At 49.0% G+C, this 15,725-nt stretch overlaps 1 protein-coding gene across 1 annotated transcript in view; it reads left to right on the plus strand.

Annotated features, from left to right (window-relative positions):
* LMTK3 (lemur tyrosine kinase 3) overlaps positions 1-15,725 on the plus strand; it is a 207,777-nt gene that overhangs the window by 83,034 nt on the left and 109,018 nt on the right. The window lies entirely within an intron of this gene.

A 15,725-nucleotide genomic window follows, 5' to 3' on the forward strand; every position in this document is an offset into this window, starting at 1 on the left:
CACATCCCTTGACCTCTGCAATCCCAACCCCATGTGAAACAAACCCAGGCCTCCTACCCCTTTTTCTCTAGGAAAAGAGCCACTCGAAAGCCACCTAGTGACTTTCGACCCCCCATAGGAAACCCCCCCTTGCATATCTGCACACTCCCAAAGCTACATACAGGGCCTCCTTCAACTGAACAATGTATAGCTCCATCCCATACCGAGACAAGTGTACCTCGTCCTCTCTGAAAAAATACACAGCCCCGTATCTCAGTTCAGGATACTCCATGCGCCCTACCCCTTCCTTTGCACAAAACTGCTTCATTTCCCTATTCATTTTCCTCCTTGCCCTGTCGATAGCCCCTGGGCGCTCCGACCCCCGCCAGACCCTCCTAGGAATGTATTCGGACCATATCACATGACATCCCGCCCACTGCTTCCTGATCTCCAACAAGTCCCGCTTCATTTGCTTCACCAGAGCCAGTCCCTTGCACAGCACCAGGTCGTTTTCCCCCAAATGAATGACCACCACATCAGGACAGCCCGCCCACCCCCCGGACCACATTATTCAACTCGTGCCAACGCATCCCCCCTTTTCCCCGCCAATGACATCTAAACAATCTGTCGTCCAGTTCCAGATTAAGTTTCCGATGTTTTCCCACTCGGCCCTCTCAGCTCTTTTGACAAAGGAATGTCCCACAATGTAAATTTCCAACACCGCCGCAGCTGGCCCCGCCACAGCACCGGCAAAGATACACATGTAAGAGGGCGGAAAAACATCCATGTCATTGCGCCTCGCCTACTACCCGCAACCGGACATAAGTCTTGTAACAATCCGACTTCCACCGCCCCAACCGCTTAATGTCCTCCGTCCCTCAGCCATGCCGTGCCACGTCCGTCGCCGCCCCTATTCTAAAGGAATGCGTCCCAAACGCCTTTGGGTCCTCACCCATCAACCGCATGGCGTGCCGCAGAACCCACAACACCTGACCCGCCATCACCCTGCTGCCCCCCCACCAAACACCTCCCCTCCTGCCGTCCCCCGCCAAGCTGCCAAACGCCGGCCCCATGCCGCGGGACACACCCCGTCCAGCCTCCCCGGCCCCATCACCACCCACGTCCCCACCCCTTGCTGGTCCGTTTTGGAACGTCGCAAGCGTACCGCCACCTCCCGCGCCTGCACCTCAACTTCCTCCCACAGTACCCCCCGGCCTCCCTTTCAGACCTACCAATTCTGAGATCCTAAATGCCCCAAAGAACAACCAGGACATGAGCGTGGCAAACAACAACGACTCCCTCCCGTCTCAACAAACCGAAGGCAACGTCGTTAAAAGGCATCCCAGCATATCCGCCGTAATAGGCCTCCGCTGAAACACCTTCGCGCCTCTCTCCCGTGCCCAGCCTTCCAACAACCTCGCCCCCAACTCCCCCACGGACGGCGGATACCCCCACCACAGCTTCCCCATGAAAGCCACCACCGACAACTTCCCCGCAATCGACACCCTCGACAAACCCTTATCCATCAAGGCCAACATGAACCACACCACCTGCTCCTCCAGCCGCCACTTGTCCCCCTCTCTTACCGCACCAGGCTGCAGAAACTCCTCCCAAGCCTGCACGTACGCCTTCCAAGTGGACGCCGCCACCGACGCCCTCACCAGCTGAACGACCCGGCGTCTCCCACCGACCACAGCTCCCTCGGCACCGGCGTCTTGGTCTCCTCCGCCTCCGTGGCTAGCCCATGGAACCTCTGCCACTGTGAACGAGACAAAGCATCCGCAATGTCATTGTCCACCCCAGGCACATGCCAGGCCTGAAAAAGTATGTCATGCTCGAGACAGCGAAGCAAGAAAACTCTCATCAATTTCAGCACCTGCGGGTCCCGGGCCGACTGCCTGTTCACCACCTGTACCACGGACATATTGTCCACCCGGAATAGGACCCACTTGTGCGCCAACTCCCAAGCCCACACTGACACCGCTACCACCAGCGGAAACAATTCCAGAAACGCAATGCTGCGGCCTCCCACCTGCCCCCGCGGCGGCCACTGCTCTGCGCACCACGACCCGCCCAGTACAAACCGAAGCCACCAACACCCGCCGCATCGGAATACAACATGACATCCCACTCCCAGTCTTCCGATGGCGCCATGGGCACCCCATTGAACCGTCCCAGGAAAGTCAGCCACATCCGCAATTCCTCCTTCGTCCCTGCCGACAGCCGCAAGTGATGATGTGGCAATGTCAGCCCCAACAGCGCCAAACCTAGGCGACGACAGAACGTACGCCCCGCCCGCACCACTCGGCACGCAAAATTCAGGTGCCCCAACAACACTTGCACTTCCCGCACCGTCACCTTCCGCTTGTCCAACATGCCGGCCACTAATGCAAACATCGCCGCCTTCTTGTCTTCCGGTAGGCGTGCTTCCATGGCAGCCGAGTGGAGCTCTATTCCTAGAAAGGACAACACCAAACTTGGACCGTGCGTCTTCTCTGGGGCCAGGGGAACTCCCAAGTAACCCATTAAGTCCTGAAAATCGTCCAGCTGCTGCTGACAATCCGCAGAACCGGGCCGTCCCACCAGAAAGAAGTCATCCAGATAGTGTGTCACCGTCTCAGAGCCTGTGCGCCAGGAAAAAGCCCACTGCATGAAGGAGCTGAAACGCTCAAACAACGTGCAGGAGATCGAGCACCCCATAGGCATCGCCTTGTCCACGAAAATGCCCCCTTCGAATTGGATATCCATCAACTGGTGATCCTCCGGGTGCACCGGGAGCAACCTGAAAGCCGACTTAATGTCGCACTTCGCCATCAGTGCCCCCTTCCCTGCCGCCGCCACGATCTTCCGCGCCACGTCCACCAATGAGTACGACACCGACGCAAGTTTTGCCGATATGAAATCATTCACCGAAGACCCATCCGGCCACGACAAGTGCTGTATCAACCTGAACTGCCCCGGCTCCTTCTTGGGCACCACCCCAATCGGGGAGATAATCAGGATTGGCAAAGGAGGCTCCGCGAAGGGGCCCTCATGCGGTCCTCCCTCACTTCCTTGAACAATTTCTCTCGCACCACCCCCTTCCGCGCATTTACTGACTTCAAGTTATCTACCCAGCGTGCAATCTGCGGTCCCTCGTACCCCAACCGAAAACCCTCCCGGAAGCCCCGTCGCAAAATGGGCGCATCGTCCGCCCGCGGATACTCCGCCAGCAATGGCTCCAGCCGATCCAGCCTAACTGGTGTATGAGCCCTTTCCCAGAGCCCCCGCTCCCCCTCTGCCTCCCCCCTCCCCCTAGCCTGATTTCCAGACGCCGCGGCCTGTTGTCCCGATGGACCTCCGATTCCCCAGCAGCGCACCACTGGGTGCCTTTTCCCGCATTTTGAGCATTCGCGTTGAAAACGGCACACTTGCCGACCGCAGGCGCCCTTGTTGAAATCCCAACAGGCCCCAACTGTGCTCTGCCCTGCGCTCTCTTCCTGTCCCACCCCCCCACGGGTGGGGCGAGCTGCAAGCCGCTGGCCGTATAGACGGTGCGCCCGAACTTCGCCCCGCCCATCGTCTGTTGGTTCAGGTCAGAGTCGAGCTCCCCCGACTTCGCATCCGGGTCCGACGCCATCCACGCCCGGAACTCCTCATCATAATGTGACCAAGCGTAACCGCCGTATGTCACCTTCGCCCTCCGCACCACATCCATGTATTTGAACAAAGCAATGGCCCTGTCTGGATATTTCTCGCAATATACGCTACCGTATATGAGGAATGCCGCCGACCAATTGTCAATCATCAGCGGCACCTTGGGGCGCCTGGCCAACTCCTGCTCCTCCTCCTTCGACCCCTCCTTAGACGATAGCTCCCTGGGAAGGAGCTTCAACATCTCCACGTACTCCCCCTTCCATATCTTCTCCGTCGCCAGTGAGAGGTGCGCCCACAGTGGTTTTGTCACCCCTATATAAGGGAGCTTACGCACCGGCACCACGCAACTCTCTTCCCCCCCGGTGGCTCCCCCGTCCGACTTCGCACTTCCCGCCGCTGCACTGCCCTTGCTGTCCGCCCTGGCGCTCGCCGACGCTACCCCCTCCGATGGCACCGCCCCATCCGTGCCCACCCCCGCATCCATCACATACCGTCCTTTCACCAGCCGCACCAAGTCCTCCCCCCTTGCATCCGTCCCCACTCACACCTGCGCACTGCGCTTCCTGCCCAAACCACTCCCCGCTCTGTCCCCCACCTTACCTGGTGTCAAGGCCGGCGTCCGCACTAGATCCCGCCGCCTAACCAGTGGAGCTGAGGGGGCCGTCACTCTGGGCACGTCCAGCCGCGGTCGTACCTGCAATATACTTCCAACAGCATTACTGCCCCCCCTCCCGAATCTCCCCCTCCTCCTCTGACTCTCCATCCCCATCCAATTGCAATCCCAGTGGCTCCTGGTCGCCCCCTGTGACTTCCACTCGACTCAACCCCGCCTTCTCCCTACACACCCTCATCAACGCACCCAAATCAACACTCACTCTCCGTCCATCGGCCATACATGACCCTCAAGCTGTAGTGTCCACCTTGCCGCGCACTCCCCGACCCCCGGCGGCCCTCTCGACCCTGGGCGAGCGGGGGACCATCGCCCCGCCGTCTCCACTCCCACCGCCGCTGCCAAGGGAAAAACGTGGAGTCCAGCATGCCGGAGAAAAACCGCCCCCCAAGCCCCCAAACTCTCCACCCTATCCCCATCCCCTCTGTGGCCCCCGTCCCCAACCCGCAGAGTGGCCCCTCCTCTTAGCCGGCCGCTCTTGCCACCCCCCAATCCTGCCATACCCACCTCACCCCAAACCCCCCACGTCGCCTGGCATGGATCCCCTGCCCCCGCCAACCCAAGCCCCCCCAACGCGGTCCCCACCCCACACCCCGACCCCACCCGATCCACTCCGAGCCCCCATCTCCACACCCCCCAGACCCCTCCCCCAGGAGCCCCACCCCACCCTCCCCCACCCCCCTCAGCGCCTCCCCCCATCGCCTCTCACCCCACTCCCCCACCTCCTTTCCCCCTGCACCCCCGTCGGGGACAGGGACCTGCTGGGGCACACCATATCCCCCTCCCACCCAGACAAAGTCAGATCCCCAGTCCAAGTCAGTCTCAACACCCCCCTTTCTCGCCACCCCCTCTCCCCCTCCCCTTCCCCCTCCAGCTCTGACTCTTCAATAAGCAGGGGTGACCCCCATCCCCCTCTCCCCCCCTTGCTCTCCCCCTGTGGCCCCCACTGCATCCTGCTCAGTATTTCCTGACCCATCTTCCCCGCGCCCTGCCTCCCGGGGCAGCACCTCCCCCCATGGCCTTCATCGCGCGACCCCATTACCGCGTCAGCCTCTACAACCCTCTCCTCCCTCCCCCCCACCCCCCAGCAACTTCCACAAATTCCCAAGCCCTCTCGCCCCTCGCGCCCCTCCTTCCCACAACCCTCCTCTGCTGCGTGCCATTCCCCAGCACCGCCCCACTGTGCCGCCCTCCTTCTGGACCGCTCCTGCCCCTTCCACCTGCACTGCGAGCCCTCCGCAGCAGAGACCGCGAGGGCTCGCACGCCACCACAGCTGCAGCGGCGCCATCTGCAGTGCGCCGCGGCAGCCTCACCTGGACCTCCGTCCTCAGCATGTCCAGCCGTCCCGCGTCACCCAGAAGCCTCAACGCCTCCACGACCCGCGGATCCATCAGCCTCGCCATTCTTCCTCGGAAATCGCCGCAACCATCACAAAGCGCTACCGCCACAGGTACCGCTCGCTAGACCTCTCTTGCCAACGCACCAGAGACCCCGTAAAACGCGTCGCAATACCACAACCAGGCCTCAAAAACACGCGACCCGGACCCCCTCCGGCTGCTGTGTCACTGCCACCGAAATGGTGGTCAGTGACACAAAATGGCCGCTAATATAGCCCCCAGCCAAACCAGCCCAAGCCCCAGTCCAAAGGGAGCCCAACACACCCACCGCCAGCCCAAGAAGCCCAAAATCCCTTGTCCCCGTGGTCTCCTTCCCCCCCCCTCCCTCCGGGCCCCAAATACCCCCGGGGCTGACAGGCCTCCCGATGGTCGGCCGCCCCCCAAAACCCCATTGGAAAGTCTATAAAAAGCACACTGCAAGTTTAGATAACCTCTAATAATGTATCCTATCAGTACAGTCCAGTGAGACATTGCAAGAGAGGAGTAATTTTCTGTTGGATGGTGATTTACTTACTGACACACTTCACCATTGTATGGTCTTTTGATCAGTGAAGAGTCTACTGTTCACATATGGTCTAATGGTATAAAAGCTTCCTACTACCCTATCCATTGTCTATTGATCTGAACATACCTATTGGTCTGCACATGGTCTGTCGATCTGATCACATCCCATTGATCTGTGAATGGCTATTGTTTTGTGCATGGGCTATTGGTCTGTGCATGATTTATTGTTCTGTACATGGTTAATTGTTGTGCACTTGTTCTTCGGGCCTATGCATGATTTACCTGCACTTGATTCATTATTGGTCTGTGCATGGTGAGATGGCTGACTTTCTGTTGCTCTTCTATTGTCCTGTTTGTGCATGGTCTATTGATTTTTACCTGTGCCACTGATAAGCATTTGTACTATTGTCTGAGTCTGAATATGTCTCGGTTAGCATTAAAACACACAAGATGATGGACGGAATGTTGCACAATGGCAAAACATTTACCCCCAGTCACATATCTGGGTTGAATCCATCGTTATTTTGCTCACCAAGCTACCCCAGTTCAGACATGGCCATATGCAAATCAGTCTTGAACCTGTGCCTCATGGGAACATTCCAGCCCGAACTGCCAAGCCATGTCTTCTCTGGACCGGAATCAAGCATCCTAGGACCGGTTTCTGTCTATCAGCCTTTATCAGCCAGGATAGCTTGACTCCAGTGGCGTAGTGAGCACGGGACCCACTTCTGGGCATACCCTTCCCACATAGGGTGAACAGCAAACCAGGTTAGCATTAATCCATAACAACTCTAAAGTTCTGAACAGTTTCTTGGGCAGTCAAAACTACTGAGAGTTACAGTGGTTGAACAATGAAAGTACGAGCGGTCTCATTAGCACGTAGCTGCATTACGTACCAGGGAAGTTTAGTACATAATTCTTTTGAATCCAACAAGTTAGGTGGGCATCAGCAGTCCAAACCTCTCTATGGTGCTTTCTGTAGAGGAGTGAAAATCGAGCACAAAACTAACATTGAGAAGTTCCATCTTTTTTGTCCATTAATGGTCTAAGTGTCTTTACTAGCCATTACTGCTCTGCTCACTATTCTCCCCCAGTACACTCACATATTACTAGTCTAAGACATTTTTAGGGATACAAATTGGATAGGCCTATTAACAGGAGTCTGGAAATGTGTCTTCTCAGCCCTTTGCCTCAATGGGTCTTGTGCATGGTGCAAAGAGCATTTAACTTTCTTCTTGCATCCATCGGAAGCCAGTGAAGTGCTTTGAGGGCTGATTTTATGTCTTGAAGAGACTTTGTTTTATTGACAATGATACAGAATCCCTGCTCATGCATTTGGTACTACAGCAATTAACACAATGGACCATCACGCCTTAGTAGAGCACTTAGTACACTATAGTTGGAGTCTCAGATTGACTGCTAGGTGGTTCCACCCATTTCTTTAGGATTGTTTTTCCCACAGAGTGAAACTAGCCCTGCTCATTTCTGAAATCTGTAGTCAAGCTGGGGTTTGCCTTATCATCCGCCCTTTTTAATGTAGACCTCCTTTGTCTCATAGATCTCTTTAAAAAGCGGCACATCTGTACATTCTATGCCTATCACACCTGAGTAAATATTACATTTTCAACCAACCCCAACCCAGGCATGGATCTTGAACACTTCTTACTTTAAGATTTGGTGTGGATGTTGGCCGATTATCTTCTGCTCAAAAACTGTATTGATTGATTTTTGTCACCAATGGTCACTTTCAACCGTTACATCTCCGAACACTACCTTAACGCCATTGATAAGGAGAATGGTCAGCAATTGTCATTTTCAGCTTAGAAAACTGAAGCTCATCCTCCCATTGCTGTCCAAGTTGCACTGGGCATCAGTTATTGAGCCCCTAATAATTCTCATGGATACTATTGCACTGCCTCTCTTCTATGTAATCTCCAAAAAGCTCAAATTGCCATTACTGGCCTAAGTTCACAGCACAACACAGGCAGGCATGTCAAAAGTGTTTTCGGGGCCTGGGTCAACAACCTGAGCGAGGCTCCCATAGGGCCAGCACCTGTTTCTATGTTAAAAGCATGTCCTGCAAGAAAGAGAAGAGGCAAGTAGATAGACCATTTGGCCCCATTTAGTGGTTTTTAGCCTTGGTAGCTTCCTTGTCATTAATAAACAGGGCAGGCATTTTCTATTCAGTTAACTCAGTGGCTTTTGTGTTTTTCAATCTTTGAAGATCAAAGACTTACCGGACCAACCAGAAGTCATAGTAGTGGGTTCTACAGTTGCATGAACACCTCTGCAAAAAAATGTCAACCATATCTTCACGTTAAACTGTGAGATCGTGAGAGTAGAAGCTAATATGTGCACATTTAATATTTTATTGATGTTCCATTGGCCTCTTCTAAACACATTCCAGGATGTTTGGGTACTATCCCTGGTGGGAGATAAAGACTCTTTAATTGCATAGTGTGCAATTACAGGATAAATAATAAATAATAATAAAACCACTTATAGAGCGCATGGTTACACTAAAAACAGTGTGTCCCCGCGCTAAGAAATGCTATCGCTCCCTGAAGAGGCCGAGAACTGGGGATAGTCTGCACCCCAGTGCAGGACATAGGTGTATTGAAATTGTAGGGTCCTCCCAGTTCACGTTAATGAAGAGGTGATCTGTAAGAGAGTTCCATAAGTGAAAGTCTTCTGTTTGTAGAATTAATTGTTTCACAGGGTGAAAAAAAGGTTACCTTTGGAGACTGACTAAAAGGTGCCTGATTGTCTAGAGCAGGATTACAGTGTATTTATATATGTAGAGACAGCACTATGTTTTGTGTTGTGCTATAGCCAGATTTATGACTTTAGATTTCAAATTAGCCATTATGGGATCTGATTGCTTCATGCCAAACAAGCATTGCACACATAGTTTTGGATTTCTGATTGTTTATTCAGTGCCTTAGCTAGGACCTTTTTTAGAGGCTGTTGAAGTCCAAGTGGGATATTGCTATTGCAATGGCTAATGTTGTGAGGCATGTTGAACATGGGGGGAAATAGATGGCCCAGATCTTTAGATGGTAGAGTGCAGTTTTTGTTGCTGCATTGACTTGGGGATTGAAGGATAGAGTGGTGTTGATTAGGGCCCTATGTTTCGTATGTTCTGCTTTAAGATTCTTGGTGGTCCCATGGTTGATTCAGAATTGAACACTATTATGGATTGATGTCAGTGCCAGGTGAGCAGGAATTCTGCCACCCATATGATACGGGATTTGTACCACAGAGTTTTGGATCTGATAATTGTCTGGACAAAACCTGCGGATTTTTCGAGTGCTTTCTCACTCTCTCCTTCGTATGTTATTTTCGGAGCCATGCAGCCCATACGATCCTACACCATTGTCTTGTGAGAGGTCCCTTTGTAACCACTCACGGCGCCCCTCCCCCCCCTTTTGTCCTGAGGAAGACCCCGCCAGTAAGGGTTGGAAGAACTTACACACACACAGGGGTTGAAACGTCTACACTTCGTTAATGCCAGTCTCTTCAACAGTACTTGCTTTACTGTGTATTCTTGTGTTACATGGCAACATTTTGTACAGATGTTATTTACTGTGATGAAAAAAATTTGGTTTCTTGGCATGTGAATAGTAGATGCCTGAATGTTTGATTGTGATATTCATCACCGCCTATACTCTATTTACCTCACTACTTCACTTGAATCACCATCCTTCCCCTTCCACGTTCCCCTTAGGGCACTGCAATGATGATGTTTTTATAAAGATGTATGTCCTTCAATGTCTTTCTAACAAATTGTTAGCTAGGTTCAGTGTGATTAAATAACACTGCAACATCAATATATTCCTGTTTTGATTCCTTAATTTAAATATCGGTGTATCTTTTCCATCTTGACACTATTTCGATGTTCTAATACTGGGACTACCGTGCTATATACTGCCTGCAGCATTTAGGCAGAGTCATGTTTGATGCACCCACATCTGGACTAGTGTTGGACACCCTGCTGCTTGTTGTAGGCTCAGTCCCATTTTTCAGTTTCCGTACATCTGGGTTATCACATACCAGTTGTTGACTGGATTTATCGTCCTAATGAGATCAGGTAGACATTGAAAGAAAGAGGTGATGTGATTCAGTTGTGGGGGCCTCCTTGTGTTTCTGACGTTGGTTGACCTCGTAAAGGCGTGACGTGAGGTGAGCTGGCAGCAGACGTGGGACGTGAGGTCCATTCTTCACACATGTTCAGAAACAGTAAGCAATCTCTATGGGATTGAACTTGGCTGGTCTCCTGAACTAAAGTGGCAGCAGTGAACCGAAATAAAAAGTCTTATCTGAACAGATGGAACATTAAACACAACAAAGGACCGACCTCATTGGCATGTTTGTCCCAGTCTCACTCTCCAATCAGTTAACATAATACTTGTAAGGAAATGTGCCACCTCCATATCTTAAAAGACCCTTTCTACTAGAATTTCTTTATCTTGGTAAAGGTTTGGAGCCAGATTCTCAGAATAGAAATAAAAGACAAACAAAAGTTTATTTGCACAGTTGCTTAAAAAGTGACTGGAGAGCAACAACACCACTATTTTTCACACGTAATCTGCAGGAAATTTAAAAAAAGAGTGTTTTATACCTGTACATGAAGAATTTGAGAGCAAGTATTTATAATAAGTTTGCCTGTCCAGATAGTCAGTAATTAGGGGTTTAGCTTCAGGATGTGTGTTTGTAGGTGTTTCACCCCCCAATAAATGTATTTGCTGACGAATAGCTGGGTACAGGTGCTTTTTTCGGGTATGGTGAAGTGTCTGTTGAATTTCACCTGGGATTTTTGCATGCACACACTGACAAAAACACACACACTCTCTCTCATCTCTCTTTTGAAAGCCCGAATGTATTTGATTATTTTACAAAATATTGTGGTTTGCTCAGTTATTACCTACCAATCCGCATTACTCTCCCTTTTCACTGCCTCTTAAGCCCCTCTCACGCACCCTGCTTATCCTATGATGCATGTTAACATGATATGCCAGTGTGATTGTCAGGAAATATGAAGCTAACAACCCCACCCCAATCATACTGAACGAGCTACGCCCCTGTCAGTAATGTCAGGTGCAAGGGCTGCATTCTTGCAAACCTCAGTGCCAAGTGGAGACAGTAGCGTAACTGGGGGTGTCAGATGTTCACCTCTAAACTATTTGAGAGGTTGTTCCCCCTCTTCAGGAGACACAGAAAGTTACTAATTCAGGCATTGCTCTTTCCAGACTGTATTTTTTACACCATCTATTTTACCTTACCCAGCAAAGCAGCACTATGTTTTGCTGCAGTAATCTTTTATGGTTAAAAAAGGTCTCAAGCTCTAAAGTATCTAACTGGAGGTGTGCTGTGGATAACCAAATCTAGTTTAGTTTGTTCAATGTAGTTCCAGGAAAGTCATATCCATCTCAGAAAGTAAGGATAATGAGCAACTATGTAAAAGAGTTCCATTTAGATTAGTAATAGCCACATTTATTATATTTGGATATGAGGAAAGAGTATAATAAATGTGATCTAAAACTTCTACAGACCTGTCATTGGGATTTCCTGCTGAGTGAAAAATTTGATAATTTGACAGAAGATAAGGAAGAGATGACTTTGTAATCAATTCAGCAGCAAATGAAATTGTGGTTTCTACATTGACGAAGGTCTGTGAAACAGGCCTACCATAATTCGTTGAGCCACATTTTCTTCATAATCATGGAATTTTCAATATACAGTTCATTTGTGCTTTTTGAAAAGAGGCCTGCGTAAAGTGTGGAGACTGATATTTTAAACCAGAAGAAGGGCGCTAAGGAGCAGTTGACACTATTTACGTTTTCCTGGCTGACACTTTCAAGTTTCATCTTCAGCAATAACTTCATGTTGGACTCCCATTTTGGACCCTGACGCATCAGTGATGGCAGCCGCGGCCCATGCAGGTAAGATCAGTGGGGCTGGGTGTGGGGGATTTCGACAGACGAGGACAAGGGAAAATTAATTATTTATTTAACTTTCCCTCGTGGTAATCTGTCGAACCCCCTACCCCCCAGCCCGTCCCGACCGCCCTATTGCTCTTACTTGTATGGGCCGCAGCTGAGTGATTGATTATTATTGTGAGAGATTCCGTGTTCTTTTTATGGTTGATGATATTATGATGGGTCATGACTTGGTTATTAAAAAGAAGAAATAGATTAAAGCAACGGCCAGCTTTGATTGTGAAGCAGTATAGGTTTTGGCCTGACAGACCCTTCCAAAGAATGCCAATGGTATAGTTCGAAATGACACTGACAGAGTCAACTTTCAACTTGGGGTTCATGCTGCCACAAATGTCCAATGGTCACCGATGCCCAGCATCCACAAAATCCACTAACACCCAAAAATACTGATAAACAGTAACAAACACAAAAGGCTACAAAAGCTCTCATCAGAATAAAGGCCAAAACCCTGTGGAACTCAGTGATATTTAGGAAATGTAAACATATGTAATAAGGTATGGAATCAGCACATCACCAAAACTACCCACTCCAAAGACACGACCTATAACCACATCTTCACATCCCAAACCCTTCATTTACTGCAAGAACATGATACCCCTGGGCTGGACGGAACACTTTCCATCTCCTTATCCATCTTTCTCACCATGTCTAGACATCAAGGCCAATTAAAAGGAGAAAAGCAAGCATACTCACTCTCTCAAATATATCCCAATGGGCATGCTGGCCAATATAAGATATCAACACACCCCTTGATGCATGCATCAGAGCCCTGACAAATCATGTAAAAATTAATTCAACACAGAAAAACAAGACACTAGACTGAGACTGTCAACAGAAATGTACACCCAGGAACTCACAGATAAGAATAGAAAAGGGGTGGACCAGTGCCCTTGACAACCTCAAGCAACTCAGAGCACTTTAATCAGCACAGAGATCCCCCATCACTTAACAACAAGGCCATCGATTACAAGACTGCCATCAACCAAGTGACTAACTGAATCAAAGTACTCTGGGTGTCAAGCATTGTATCAATCCAATTGCAGATACCCCAGTCCCACAATCCGTTAACAGGTGCAGTGCCACAAATTACCTTTCTCACTGCACATAGTAAACACCAAACAGACATCCACTTTGCCTCCAATCTCCTAATCCTGCCACCCCAAATGGACTGACTTCACTCTTCTTTGGCATGCTGGATTTACCAGCATCCTCTGATCGCAAGCCACCTCTTATAAAAATGTGATTTTTCAACATTCTTTGTGAAATGTTTTCAAGAAGATGCATTCACCCTCATCATCAACACCATGAACTTCTCTCTTAGTGAAGCAAGTGTACCGGACAACCTGATGGCAGTTAACTTTCTCCATTTGCCCTGGAAATCTATCCTAGACAAGAAAGATCCTGTCAACTGGTGCCCCAGCACTATCATGTGTTTCATTGGAAAATCTATTGAGAAAGCATCATTTGCCCAACCCCCAGGATCAGATTAACAGGAATAAACCTCTACAAGTCCACTAAGTAGTCTTTGATACCTTGTTCCGAGTCCTGATGATCTACGATCTGCTCTGCAGCCGTCTGCCCAGTCAACAACAAGCCACTCATCCATACCATGGAAACTGTTATGGGTCTCTCTGACATAACCAGATGTGAAGCTGAAGATCCCAGAAACTCCCAATTCCCTGCAAAATACTCACGGGTTCTGTCCTCTGTACTTTCCTCTTCAAGCTCTACATGGAGCACCTCAGAGCTGGCTCACAATAACATCAAGCGCCATCAGTATGTTGGCCACACATAACTCTACCTCAAAATCTCACCACCTAATAAAATTCAGTGTATCAAAACTTGTATCGAGCTAGTATCTTATGCTCAATCTATTACCTAAAACTTATCCCAACTGAGACTGAATTCCTCCTTTTCGATCCCCGCAGGACAAATCTCATATTCAAATGTGGCTGTGAACCTAGATGGTTGACAGCAAATTTTAATTTATTAAATTCGCTTTTGACACAGATCTCTACCTCAAAGATCACATGCCTAAGAAAATTAAGACAGCATAAAAAAGATTACTCTTTTGGAAAAAAGTGAAACCTTGATTATAGAAGTCGACTTTATGACAGTGGAAATCTTGCTCTTCGCCCATCTAGATGCAAAGCTGTGCCCAATGGCCTCCCTCACACCACATTGGCACCCTTGAAAGGCATCATTCACCCTGTGGTACACCTTATCAAAGTCTTGAAGAGTTTTGAACACATCACTAAAAAACTGAAGGAGTTATCCTGGCTCCTCCTCTGGGCTAGTATCAACTGAAAGACCAGTTGCTTCAACTATAAGGCTATCAGAAACAATACCCATGCATATCTGCTGAGAACATAATCATCTCAGGTGCACAGTGCCACACCAGAACCAGGGCATTGTCAGACCGAAGAAGAAGAAATAAAGGAAGAACATGCAGGCCTTCTCCTGCTACTTACCCAGGATCTGGAACAACATACCAGTTGACATTAGATCTATCCAGGCCCTCTTGCCATTCAGAAAAAAATTTGAAGACGCAGCTCTTCCAAGAGCATCACCACTTAACAGAGACCTGCCTCTTTTAAAGAATCCTCTATGTTATCCCAAAGCCATCACCCATTGGTCAGTGCTCCATTGCTGTCTACCTAGGGTTGAACTATGCAAATATATTACATACAAACATACAGGTCAGAATTTAGAAACTTAGCATTTCAACTAACCCAAGTTGATAGACTGATTTTAGTTGAGAGTAGTAATAGTTACATCTGATATTTACAGTGTTAGTGAAATTCAGAAACTGTTATGGAGAGTAAAGGTTATGATTGATGACTTCAGTTACTTAAAAAATATTTCCTTTCAAACTTTGTTTAGTACAATCGCATCATGGAAGTTCTAAGATAGCTTTTATGAAACTTCACTCATCCTTGTCTAAGGGTTGCACCTCATTCAAAAAAGTTAATAGTAAGACAATCTGGTCAGTGACGTAATCAAAAGGGAGTGGCCACATTTTGTTCTAATATAACCCATTTGAGGTCAGTCATTTGGAGGCCCTTGATGATGTAGTGATTGTTCATTTTAGGTGTATATTCCTTGCACTTCATATTACTCCTGAGTTCCTTTATTCTGGTCTTCGCTTTCCTACGTGTTATCCGCACATATTTCATGTAGTGAAGGAATCCACCAGTAGATGTATATTTATAAGTAATTTATTAAGATAATATAAGTGAGTAACAGGCGAGAGCCAGAGGAATAGGTACAGGCAGTTAACCATCCAGCTCAGTCTCAAGATCTCCCACAGAACTCTGCTTGCCAACAATCTACATTCTAGAGTGGAGAAGTAAAGACACATTCCTAACCTATTTAAAGAAGAAGTACATGTATAATAACACTACACTTCAGTTTGCAGGGGTAGGTTATCATGTATATGACACAGGCTAAGTTGCAGTTCATGTGTCATCTCAGTACCCAAGGGTTCTGTAAACCTAGTTCCAGGGATGTTGTGTGTGTTTTTAGGTTACACACGCTGC

The sequence above is a fragment of the Lissotriton helveticus genome, chromosome 7 (assembly GCF_964261635.1).
Source record: "Lissotriton helveticus chromosome 7, aLisHel1.1, whole genome shotgun sequence".
In the NCBI taxonomy this organism is placed as follows: Eukaryota; Metazoa; Chordata; class Amphibia; order Caudata; family Salamandridae; genus Lissotriton; species Lissotriton helveticus.